At 48.9% G+C, this 12,603-nt stretch overlaps 1 protein-coding gene across 4 annotated transcripts in view; it reads right to left on the bottom strand.

Annotated features, from left to right (window-relative positions):
- The window catches only part of NGDN (neuroguidin), a 58,726-nt gene that overhangs the window by 26,228 nt on the left and 19,895 nt on the right, over window positions 1–12,603 (bottom strand). The gene's annotated exons all lie outside the window — the stretch shown is intronic.

Below are 12,603 nucleotides of genomic sequence, written 5' to 3'. Positions count from 1 at the left end.
AAGGAGGTCCCGGCAGAAAAAAGTCTGTTCTCCCAAACAACTCTCTCACTCTCTCTCTCTCTCTCTCTCTCTCTCTCTCTCTCTCTCTCACACACACACACACACACACACACACACACACACACCATCTCTCCTCCTCCCTTCTCACTCCTGGCACAACAAGCCTCTCAAGCAGATTGGCAAGAGACACCGCCACCCTCCCCACTTCACACAACACCAGAGCCTGTGCCAGGCTGCCTGGGCAGTGCCAGCACCCGCCCACCTCCTGCCGGGTCCCCTTGCTTCTTCAGTGCTCTGACAAAGCGCCGGTCTGCCAGGTCTGCCAGCCCAACGAGCTCTCCCTGGGGAGCGGTGGGCACACCTCTCCTCTTGGCACTTCCCTGGCTACTCTCTCCACCACTTCACTTTCCCAGACTGGAAGAGGACCAATCACCTCAGAGCCCGACCATTTCCCAGAGCTGAGCTCTAGAAGGACAGCGACACCAGGAACTCATCCCTGCCCCTCCTCTCTGCCCCCCTGGGGCCCGTTCCCACGGACCCCGCTTGGGGCGCCAGCCTGATGGATGTGATGCCAATGGCTCCCGGGTCCCGAGCCTTCCTCCCAGAGCACCAGGACTCCTGCCGCTGCCCCCTCCCCATTCGCCTCCTTCCATCTCCGCGGGCACAAGGGTGGCAGCCGCAGTGCCCATGCCTGCAAGCAGGCAGCATGAAGCAACTCAGGCACCCTCCTTCTGTCCTCCCAGGCCCCAAACCTCTCCCCTCCTTCTTCCACTCCATCCCTCTGTCATTCTGGTTGGACACTAGGTTGGCAACCGCAGTGCCAACCCCCACCCATGCCCAGGAGGCTCACATACAGCACGCACTTAGGCGTACATGTACACGCGCACACACACACACATACACACACACGGCCCCTTGAGTGCCAGGCAGCGGTGGCAGACACACAGCAATGCATAGTGACTGGTATACCCGAGAGGCAGCCAGATTCGGCACCTGATCCAGCACCCATTTGGGATTGGGTGGGGAGGCGGGCGGGCGGGCAGGCGGGCGGGCGGAAGGAAGGGTGATGGAGGCAGGCGATGGCCCTAGGTTGGCAGCCGATGGAGCTGGGAGAATGGAGGGAACAGATGCTCTTTGCCCAGCCTCCCTCCCTCTCTCTCTGAGATCAGTGCCAAGCTGGGGGGATGGGGAGAGGGAGGATGGGGGAAGGGTGGCATTTGGAAGCTGGCAGGCGGGGGGAGCTGGGTCCGCCCAGGATGGGCAGTGCCGGCACTGGCTGCCGCCTCTCCACTCTGCCATCTGTCTCGCTTCTCTCCCCACCCCCTTTCTCTCTCTTTCTCTCTCTCTCTCTCTCTCCTTCATCCGCAGCAAAAGGAAAAGAGGAAAACAGGGTCCTCATCCGCCCACGCCCAACCTCTGCCGGACCCCTCTGCTGCTCCCACAACTCACCACACCACACCACCACCAAGCCATCTGTGCTCTCTCCTCCTGGCTCAGTCACCTTCTTTCCTTCGCCTCGCCCTCACACCAAAACGGGTGCAATGTTTTTAAAAAATAGATACATATGTATTTTACAAAGCAACTTAAAAGGAAAACCATTTTCTTTGGGAATGTCGTGTCCTTCTGAGTCTGGGTCCTCGGTGCCAATGTTTATGGCAGGCAGAGGGAGGGGACCCTGTCCTCAGCTGGTGCCCATGAATCCCATGCCAGGGAGGAGGGGTGGCTGGGGTGGGGTGGGGGCGGGGTGGGGTATCGGGAGAGCTCTCTTCTCGCTGCGCCTGTGGTGCTTTCTTTTTTTTTTTTTTTCCCTCTTCCACTTCCGGAGCAGCTTCAAATAGATCTAGAGCCTTCCCCACCCCCAGTTCCCAGGGCCCCTGTGCCCTTCTCTCCCTGCTTTTGATTTTGTTTCTCGATCACCCTTTCCTTTTGTGTGTGTGCGTGTGTGTGTGTGTGTGTGTGTGTACGTGGGCGTGCGTGTTGCATCCACGGCAGTGGGCACCGTGCCAGCCACCGCACAGCCATCTGCGATGCCTTCTGCAGCATCCGCTGTTTCTCCCTGCCACCTCCAGCCCCCAACTCCCCTGTACCCCAGCTCCCCACCCCCAGTCCCCAATCATTAATTAGCTACTGAATTAATTAAATCGGGAATGCTAATTAACATTCCTAAAGGGCAGGCTGCCAGGCTGGGGGGCAGAGGGAGCGTGAAGAGGAGACTGGTATGGGGGAGGAGGAAGGAGAGTTTGTCTGCATAGCAGAGCAGCGGGGAGACAGAAAGAATCCAAAAGAAGGATGAAGGAGAAGGAGGGCAGTGACAAGACAGAGGCGTGGAAAAGGGCGTGTAAAAACTGAGTCCAAGTGAGAGTGACCCAGCCTTTCCTGCCCAAATGACACACAGCCGACTCCTCGTCCCCGCCCAGCCTGGACAAGTATATATTCCTAGGGGGCGGACTCTGGCAGCTTTCTTCCCTGTCTCTTACAGAAAACCAACCCCAAACCAGAGTCAACAGCTACTACCTGGTCCATCCAGCCCCAGTGACCCTCAGACTAGGTCACCAAGACCAGACTCTGGGCTCAGAGGAGCCCTCTTGACTTGGCCTTCGCTACCCCTTGTCACGGTTGGGGGCACCCTGTGAGTGTCTGCTGCTGGGAGAATAGGGCAGCATATGGGGAACCGTGAGGGGTGTCGATTCAACAGCAGTTCACTGAGGATCACCGGCACTGCCTGCAAGGCTGCCCTAGGAAGACCGTGACACAAGACAGTCTGTCTTTAGGATTCCAGAGTAGGAAAAGTGGACACCCCTACCACCTTGAAGATCAAGGATCTGGGAAAAAGCGAGTAACGGCATCTAACTTGGAGTAGTTGTTTTTAAAGAAAAAGAGATGTCAGTATAGTGAAACTTCATTCTCGGGGTGCTCTATGACACGTGAATCTGATGAGATGCTCCTTAGAAAAATGGATCTCAGGACTTCCCTGGTGGTGCAGTGGTTAAGAATCCTCCTGCCAGTACAGGGGACATGGGTTCGATCCCTGGTCCGGGAAGATCCCACATGCCGTGGAGCAACTAAGCCCACGCACCACAACTACTGAGCCTGCGATCTAAAGTCCACAAGCCACAACTATCGAGCCTGCGGGCCCCAACTACTGAAGCCTGCACATCCCAGAGCCCGCGCACTGCAACTACCGAGCCCACACGCCGCAACTGCTGAAGCCCGTGCACCTGGAGTCCATACCCTGCAACAAGAGAAGCCACCGCAGTGAGAAGCCCGCGCGCCGCAACGAAGAGTAGCCCCTGCTCGACACAACTAGAGAAAGCCCGCACGCAGCAACGAAGACCCAGTGCAGCCATAAATAAATAATAAATAAATAAAAGAAAAATGGATCTCACAATCAAATTATTTGGTATATACTACATATTCTCCCTCTTAAGAGATTCAAGATGCATACTGGTGTGTTAAAGGCTCTGAGAAATCTTGTAAAAAAAAAAAAAATAGAAACCGTTGAATGCATTTAACCCTGATTGTCAAACTCACTGGACCCTGGAAACCTCATTTTAAAATTAGAAACTGTTGAATGCATTTAACCCTGATTGTCAAACTCACTGGACCCTGGAACCCTCATTTTAAAATTTTCTAATTTAATGAATTTTATTCCCACAGAAGCAGTGTCCCACTTATAGGGAAAGCTCTGTCAAGTGATCAGGGGTGGTCCTGGCCTAGAAGCTGGCAGATGGATGAGCTGGCCCCAGGTATCACATTCCATAAACAAAGCGCAGCACCCAAGCTCTCGCCTTCCAAATGTAATACAACAAGGTACCAAACCACCTTGTGGCAGAGAAACTAAATCACTCTTAGAATCACAGACCTGTATTTTCAGAGCTGGAAAGACACCTTAGCAACCATTAAGCCTAATCCCTTAATTTTAGAGTAAAAGGAACTGAGACTCAGACAGGTGAAGTGATTTGTCCAAGGTCACAAAGCCACTAAACAGTAGCGTTGATGTTAGGATAGAGATTTCTTGACCTTTAGCCTAGCTCTGTTCCTCTATTTTCTATTGTTACAACTTCAGGACACGGATTTCCCCAGTGGCGCAGGTTAGGAATCTGCCTGCCAATGCAGGGGACATGGGTTCAATCCCTGGGCCGGAAAGATCCCAAATGCCACGGAGCAACTAAGCCCGCGAGCCACAACTACTGAGCCTGTGCTCTAGAGCCCGGGAGCCACAACTACTAAAGCCCACACGCCTAGAGCCCGTGCTCCACGACAAGAGAAGCCACTGTAATGAGAAGCCCGTGCACCGCAACGAAGAGTAGCCCCCGCTCGCCGCAACTAGAGAAAGCCCGCACACAGCAACGAAGACCCAACACAGCCAAAAATAAATAAATTTTTTTAAAAAAGTCAAGATAATATTAAAAAAAAAACAAAAAATCTTCAGGACAAGGCCAGCACGAGGTTTGTCACAAACATATACTATTTAAAAGCTTCACCCAGACTCCCTTTTTCCTCTGGGACTAAGGCCTGGGCCTGTCTTTTCCACCCTGCCTTGGCCCTCACACCCCCTCCCTTTGGAACCCTGCAGCATCTACCTGCCTATGGAGAGTCTATTCCCAAAGGAGTGGGGATGGGGGCAGGAGTTCGTGCTTTACAGACTCTCCCTAAGTGTTCCTGATATCCTGGGTTCAGAACATCAGCACTAAGCCATCTCTGCCCTCCCTTCCAGGATACCCCCGACCCCACTATGTATCACTGGTATCGACACAAGGCTTCTACTCCCATCCCAGCCTCAATCCCAATCTGGTCAGGAAACCAAATGTCTCCTGGGACACCTCCTGCTGTATTCCTAGCAACTTTCCCTTTTCCTGTCCTTCTCACTTTGGCATCTGGAGTCCCTGAGGTTGCTTAACCTGGCCATCAGAGTCCTCAAGAGGAGAGGCTGCCTTCGACCTGCAGGGACACATATCTCATGAGAGTGAGAAGACCCTCGGAGACCTCAGGAACCATGGCTCCCCCGAGCTTCTGAACATCCACCGTCCCGCCACAGCCTGGGCCCATCTTTTCCAGCACAGCCCTTTGGGGAGCTGATGGACAATGGAGATGGATGGAGTCTAGCTCATTTCAAAGGTTGAGAACGCTATTAAATTGGGGTTTTTTGGCCATGCCATGCAGCTTGTGGGATCCTAGTTCCCAGGCCAGGGATCGAACCCGGGCCCTCCGCAGTGGAAGTGTGGAGTCCTGACCACTGGACTGCCAGGGAAGTCCCCCTGTTAAATTGGTTTTGTTCTCTGGGTCCTCCTGTGTGAACGCTGCCCAGTTCACGGCCACCCTCCCGGTACAGAAACACACCCACAACACAAGAGTGATGACTCTCTTCACAAGATAGCTCGCCACACCATCGGAAAGACAGAAGAGCTCTGAAATACATTCTGATTTGCGGAAGAGGTCTACGTCCAAATTTGCAGGAATCACAAGGTCCCTTGGAGCTCCAACCTAAGAGTCTGTAAGAGAACTGGCTGACCCCTCTCCTCCTTCCCTCCCGTGTACCTGACAGGATGGCCTTTTGTCACTGGGCTCATAGAGCCGCTTCAGAGTGTGCTCCCACTGTCCACCTGCTGACTACTCCCGCGGCTGAAGAATGATCTGATAAAGGGGGGGACAAAGTGGAGTCATCTACCCAACCAGGGAGGGCAAGAAGTAGTATGACCTAGATGTGCTCACAGGTCACATTTTTTAAAGAAAGCATTTTAGGGCTGCTTTTATCCCTGGGGAACATCTTTGCTAAATTGTCCCCTCTCAGAGGTCAGTGAGAGAGGCCAAAGTCCAGCCTTCCAGGGTCATGGATTCCAAGCCAGTTCACTTTCCCTTCTAGAGTCTGTTTTATCTCCCCAACACCCAGGCACTGAGCCGTTATCAGTAGCAGAGGCACTCTGAGCTGCAATATAAATGATGATTATTCTATTATCAAATAATGTTGCCAAGCCTGGCCGCTCCCTCCAACGGTGGCGGCAGAGGCGAGCTACAAAATTCAACATTGATAAACCGTATATGGTCTTCTAGAACCACCCCTCTGCCTGAGAGCCACTCTCTAAGGCTCCCACCATTAGCAGCAAAGAAGGGGGAGAGGCTGGTTAGCGATGGCCTCTGGGGGGTGGGACCCTCGGGGAAGATGAAAAGTCCTCCAAGCCCACCACTTCCACAGCCCAACGTGAACCCCCCTACCCTTCAGGAGGGTTAATCTCAAACAAAACTCCCCAGAAAAATCTAACACTAGTGAGCATGAAGGGGAACCACAATGTGATCCCATCTCTGCCACTCCTTCAGTGTGGCACTGGACTTCCTGTATTCCTTCCAGCACTGACCTTTTCCAATTCTGCAGCTCAGCTCATGTCTTCTAAGGCTACTGTCAGATTTCTTTTTGGTCCTGAGCGCTAAAAAAATTAGGGTCACGGTAGTAACTTTTCTAGGGAAATGGCTTAAGACCTTGAGCCCCAGACTGAAGGGCACACCAGATCTGCTCCCCACTGCAGGACCTTTGCACTGTCTGTTCTCTAAGGCGGGTGCATTTCCCTAGACAACTGCACACCCAGCCACCCCGCCCTCCCTCCTGCCCTTTGCTCAGGAGGTCTACTTGACCTCACATTTAATAATGACTCCTGACCCCACCCAGCCCCTTTACCCTGCTCTGCTCTTCCTTTTTTCCATTGCATTTACTACCTTCTATCTGACTTGTTTTATTGTTTATTTTCTACTTCTCGCCTCTGGCAGGTAGGGATCTTGGCTTTGTTCAAGAATGTATCCCACCTATAATAGTGCCTGACACATAGGAGGAGCTCAATAAGTATTGGAATGAATGAAGCTAAGGTTAAAAGGGTACATGTTTCGGTCGGCCCCATCTCACTAATTCCATCACCTGGGGCTGGGTTTCTACCTTCTGGCAAGAGGGCTGGTGAATACCCCACATCCTCCTCTGTCTCCATCACTGCCTGCAGAACATGCCACTCAGGAAAACCTGGATGTTTAAGTAGGATGTTTCCTGCTGAACCTTGAGCACTTTCCTGACCAGTGCTCACTGAGGCTGCTGAGCCCTCCTCCACAGACTTTAGTCCCCTACTCCAGGCCACCCCATACTAAAACACCAACCTCTACAGCCCTGATTCTCCAACTGGAGTAAGCACAAGAGTCACCTGATACGCTTCTTTACAATGCTTATTCCCAGGTCACCTTTCCAGAGACTCTGATTCAATAGGACAGGGGAAGGACCCAGAAATATGCATTTAACAACTCTCCCCATTCCCCAAGGTGATTGTAATAACAGGTATTGTTTGGGCCACACCTTGAGGAACTCTGGTGAAGACCAGTGCTAGGTGACTTACTAAGTCATCATTTTTCTGTCTCTTCTCTAAATCTACCTAACTCTAGTATGTGGCTCTGCCTAGGATTAGGACCAGAAGAAATGGACCTGTGAGGTGGGCGTGCCACTTTCTTTCCCACCAGAAATGCAACAAATTAAAACTGCACTTGGAGAAACAAGGAGAGAAACTGAGGAAGTGGAGGAAGGCAGCAGTGTGGAGCTAAGGTGAAGCACGCCCACAGGTAAGGGCACACACCAGAGTGTCTTGACTCTGTACCTTACTTTTTTTTATATATAAATTTATTTATTTTTGGTTACATTGGGTCTTCATTGCTGCATGCAGGCTTTCTCTAGTTGCGGCGAGCAGGGGCTACTCCTCATTGCAGTGGGTGGGCTTCTCGTTGTGGTGGCTCTTCTTGTTGCGGAGCACGGGCTCTAGGCGCGTGGGCTTCGGTAGTTGTGGCATGTGGGCTCAGTAGTTGTGGCGCACGGGCTCAGTAGTTGTGGCGCGTGGGCTCAGTACTTGTGGCGCACGGGCTTCAGTAGCTGTGGCTCACGGGCTGAGTAGTTGTGGCTCGCAGGCTCTAGAGTGCAGGCTCAGGAGTTGTGGCGCACGGGCTTAGTTGCTCCGCGGCATGTGGGATCTTCCTGGACCAGGGCTCGAACCTGTGTCCCCTGCATTGGCAGGCGGATTCTTAACCACGGCGCCACTAGGGAAGCCCTGTACTTTACATTTTGACAGCCTCTTTAGCAGTTAGGTGTGAAGTTTAAATATCTCATCTTGGAAAGTAAGCAGATAAAAATGAGCATGTCTTCTAGAGCCCATGCTCCGCAACAAGAGAAACCATCGCAATGAGAAGCCCGCACACCGCAACGAAGAGTAGCCCCCGCTCACTGCAACTAGAGAAAGCCCACGCGCAGCAACGAAGATCCAACGCAGCCAAAAATAAATAAATTAATAAATTATGTTTTTTCAAATGGTCTTTTGGGAAGGGGTGGTATGAAAAAATAAAATATGATCCAGAAAGGCAGATAAAGGTCTAGAGCACAGGGTGCCTCAGTGAAGAGGGATCTGGCAGCCATGCTAGTCAGCACAAGATACAACAGTTCCCGACAGAAGGTCGGGAAGGAGAGGGGGTGAGCGTGGCCAGTTTCCTCCATTCAGGGCAATCTCTGCACAGAATTTAGCCATAAGGGAGCCAAGGATTCCCAGGCATTTGCATCTCTTTGCTGAGGCCAGAGCCTCAGCCTTGTACCTTCCAGTTTTACCCCCTCCTCCCTTTTTCCCTCTGCAGATTGCAGAAAAATCCCAGAGGCCAACCAGACGTTTTCCTCCCAGCAGCTCCTGGTTAGGAGGAAACAGAGTTGGCCAATAGGATGCTGGCTCAAATCAGCCTCATCCATTTGGGAGTCCTGGCCAGCCAGAGCCGGCAAGCACAGTTGGAAATAAGGGAGGAACTCAAAGTACATTCCTCCCTGATCACAGCCAGAGCTAGATCCAGGATCACCAGTTTGCTGCCAGTTTTGATAAGCTGTTCAATTAAGCCTCTCCAACTGAATACTGCCTCCTATCCTGTACCTCTGTAGGGTTTCTGTCCCAATTATCACTCTATACACAAAGAAGAACAAAGAAGAATGTGTATGGAGGGGAGGGAAGTAGGGGGCGGTGGCATGTTTTTTCTTTGCCTTTTTAAGATAAAGAATGAATGAAAAAAAGCCTGCATTGTGGGGTAGTAGAAAGGAAACTGGGCTAAAAGTCAAGAAATCTAAATCGGGGTCTGGCTCTGCTACTCACAACTCATGAACTTGTGCTGTCCATGTCACTCCCTGAACCAGTCTCTTCATGCAAATGAGGGTGCTGGCCCATCTGATAACCACATGTACAAAGTACCTTCTATATGCCAGGTACTATGAGAAATGCTTTATACTTATTTCCATTCCTCGTAAAATCCTATGAAGTAGTTATTATCTTCATTTTGCAAACGAAGCAACTGAGGCTCAGAGAAGATAGGTGACTTGCTAAAAGCTATGCAGCTAGGGAGTTGAGTTTCAAGGTCAGGTTTTTTCAGATCCCAAAACCCATTAAGCCATATGCTATTGTTAAACGACCTCCAAACTTCCTTCCAGATCTAATGCTCTGGAATTTCTTGAATGATCCCTCACTGTCACTTTTTTCTTCATTCATCAGTTCATGCCATCAAGATCTGGAAGCTAGGGACTTCCCTGGTGGCGCAATGGTTAAGAATCCACCTGCCAATGCAGGGGACACGGATTCGAGCCCTGGTCTGGGAAGATCCCACATGCCATGGAGCAACTAAGCCCGTGCGCCACAACTACTGAGCCTGTACTCTAGAGCCCATGAGCCACAACTACTGAGCCCGCATGCCACAATTACTGAAGCCCAGAGCCCATGTTCCACAACAAGAGAAGCGACTGCATTGAGAAGTCTGCACACTAAAATGAAGAGTAGCCCCTGCTCACCGCAACTAGAGAAAGCCTGCACGCAGCAACAAAGACCCAACGCAGCCAAAAATAAATAAATAAATTTATTTTTAAAAAAAAGAAGATCTGGAAACTAAATTACCCAATTGTACTTTCTATGGCCACAGAGGCAAACACTCCAAAGTATTCAAGGACACCAAGATCCCCAGGGTTTCAAGAGGCCCTTACCCCTCCACATATTTATTCTTCCATTACTCACACAGGAGAAAAATCAAGCCTTAAGAAACAGAAGGCTTCCTGAATTCATCTGTCTTCTTTCTTTTTCCTCTGATAATTATTAAGGCAAATGAACTTTTTTTAATTTTTATTTTTGGCTGCGTTGGGTCTTTGTTGCTGCACACGGGCTTTCTCTAGTTGCACTGAGCTGGGTCTACTCTTCGTTGCGGTGCGCGGGCTTCTCATTGCGGTGGCTTCTCTTGTTGCGGAGCACAGGCTCTAGGCGCATGGGCTTCAGCAGTTGTGGCTCGCAGGCTTAGCTGCTCCGCGGCATGTGGGATCTTCCCGGACCAGGGCTCAAACCCGTGTCCCCTACATTGGCAGGCGGATTCTTAACCACTGCACCACCAGGGAAGCCCAAGGCAACTGAACTTTCTAATGTATCAAACAATGTTTATTTCTTCTCATTTAATTTTAGAATTGTCTGTTTCTCATTGTTGTTTACTTATTCCTGTGTATGTGATCCAAAAGACGGCAGGGCAGGCCCATTTTCAGTCTGGGTGCCAGCCAAAGCTGCCCTATAATCAAGAGGCCTCTCGATGAACTGACGATGATCCCGCCCTTTAGTGGCTTCCACTCAAGGTAGACTGACCCACACATTCTAAACAGATCACAAAAATGTGGAATAATAACAGCTAGTAAACAAAGAAAGTGTTAAAGCAGAAAATAAGCAGTTCGTTGAAACAAAGTGTTATGTAATTCTTCAACTTGCCTCTCCCTGTGCCAATAGGTAATTGAGATAAGTCATTCTGGCTGTAAGCAGGGTTATGCCTGAACCACTGCAGACCTATCACTGATTGCAGGAGGGAGATGCAGACAGGCATGAGGATGTTCCAGAAGAGACACAAGATTTAGCCTCTTAAAAAAAAAAAAAAAAAGTCTATGTATGTCAGAGAACAGGCCCAGGACAGAGGTCAAAAATAATAGGAGAAAAGTTACCCTAGAGTTTAATCAAAAGAGATCTGTCAATATTTGGCTTGTTCTGCAAGAGACTATCCAGAAGAAGCAATTAACATAAAGCAAATTCAGGGGAAGAGCTGCAGCGTGTCCTGTGCTGGCAAGGGAAATGGCACTCTCACAGGCTGCCGGTGGAAGTATAAACTGGCTTATTAGCCTTTTCGGAGGGCAACTTCAGTCTCTATTAACATTTCAAACTTCTATCCAGCAATTCTACTTCTAGACATTTATGAGAAAAATAATTTAATACTCTTTACAACAACAGTGTTTAGAATAATTCCCATCATTAGGGAAATAGTTACATAAACTATAGACATTATGTAGCAGTGAAAAAATTGAGAAAGACCTTTAGGCAGAGATATGGAAAGATTTAAAATACATTATTAAGATAAAAAAGCAAGTTATAAAACCCTATGTATAGCGTGCTCCCATTTATGTAAAAATAAAGTAACTATAAAACACTCACAAAACCATGTATTTCTGTACATACATAAATACATGGAAAAGAATCCATAAGATATACATGAATTTGATAATAGTGGTTGTAAGAACTGCAGTGAAAATCAAAGGGGTTTCTCTTATCTGTATTGTTTGAAACCTGCTTTAGAAATGTATTCATGTGTAGTAAATAATGACCAACAAAAACGCCCTCTAAAAATGAACTAAATTATGTATATATAGATATACACACCTTTATATATGAAATGAAAGATGTTCAAGGTATGTTTTTAGTGTAAAAAGCAAGTTACCAAACACCAGGCATAGTATAATCTAATGATGAGGGTGGAAGGTAGAGGGTAATGAACATCAACCTGGAGTAAGAGGCTTGAGTTCAAATCTTCACTCTGCCACTTAATGGTCCCTTGATCGTGGGTAAGCTGCTTAATCTTTCCAAAGCCTTGGTTTAAGAATTACCTAGTACATGGAGTGCTATGGGGTTTAAGTGAGAATGTATAAAAAGTACTTTCCACAGAGCCTGGCACAGGTAAGCACTCAATAAATGGTGACCATTATTTGTATTAATAATAACAAATTCAGTATCAAAAATTGGATCTCTGAGATCATTCCAAAGAGAATCTATGATACTTGATGATTTAGTTGTAACATTAATCATTATCTTTTGTAATTACTAATTCTGTGAGTTTTAGTCATTAAATTTTAGACCTGAAAAGAATCCCAAGAATTCATCTAACCTGATGGTCCCAAATCTGGCTGCATAGTAGAGTTAGCTAGAACGCATTAGGGGAGGAAAAGAGACATTCCAAGGTTCCACTTCAGACTAGATTAGAATTTCCAGGAGGTGGGATCAAATGATCTCTTTATTTACAAACGTTCTTTATCTATACATGTGCTTATACATGCATAGAACACCTCTGGGGAGGGAAATGAGGGACAAAGGTACAAAGGAAATTTCATTGTATTCCCTTTTGTAGTGTTTACATTTTTTACCTACTCAAAAAATATACTCTTTTAAGAAATATAGGGGCTTCCCTGGTGGCACAGTGGTTAAGAATCCGCCTGCCAATGCAGGGGACATGGGTTCGAGCCCTGGTCTGGAAAGATCCCACATGCCACGGAGCAAC

This window comes from Monodon monoceros, unplaced genomic scaffold, assembly GCF_005190385.1.
Source record: "Monodon monoceros isolate NGI ecotype Baffin Bay Population unplaced genomic scaffold, NGI_Narwhal_1 Super_Scaffold_21, whole genome shotgun sequence".
Taxonomy (NCBI): domain Eukaryota; kingdom Metazoa; phylum Chordata; class Mammalia; order Artiodactyla; family Monodontidae; genus Monodon; species Monodon monoceros.
This window is presented reverse-complemented; position numbering and strand designations above follow the sequence as displayed.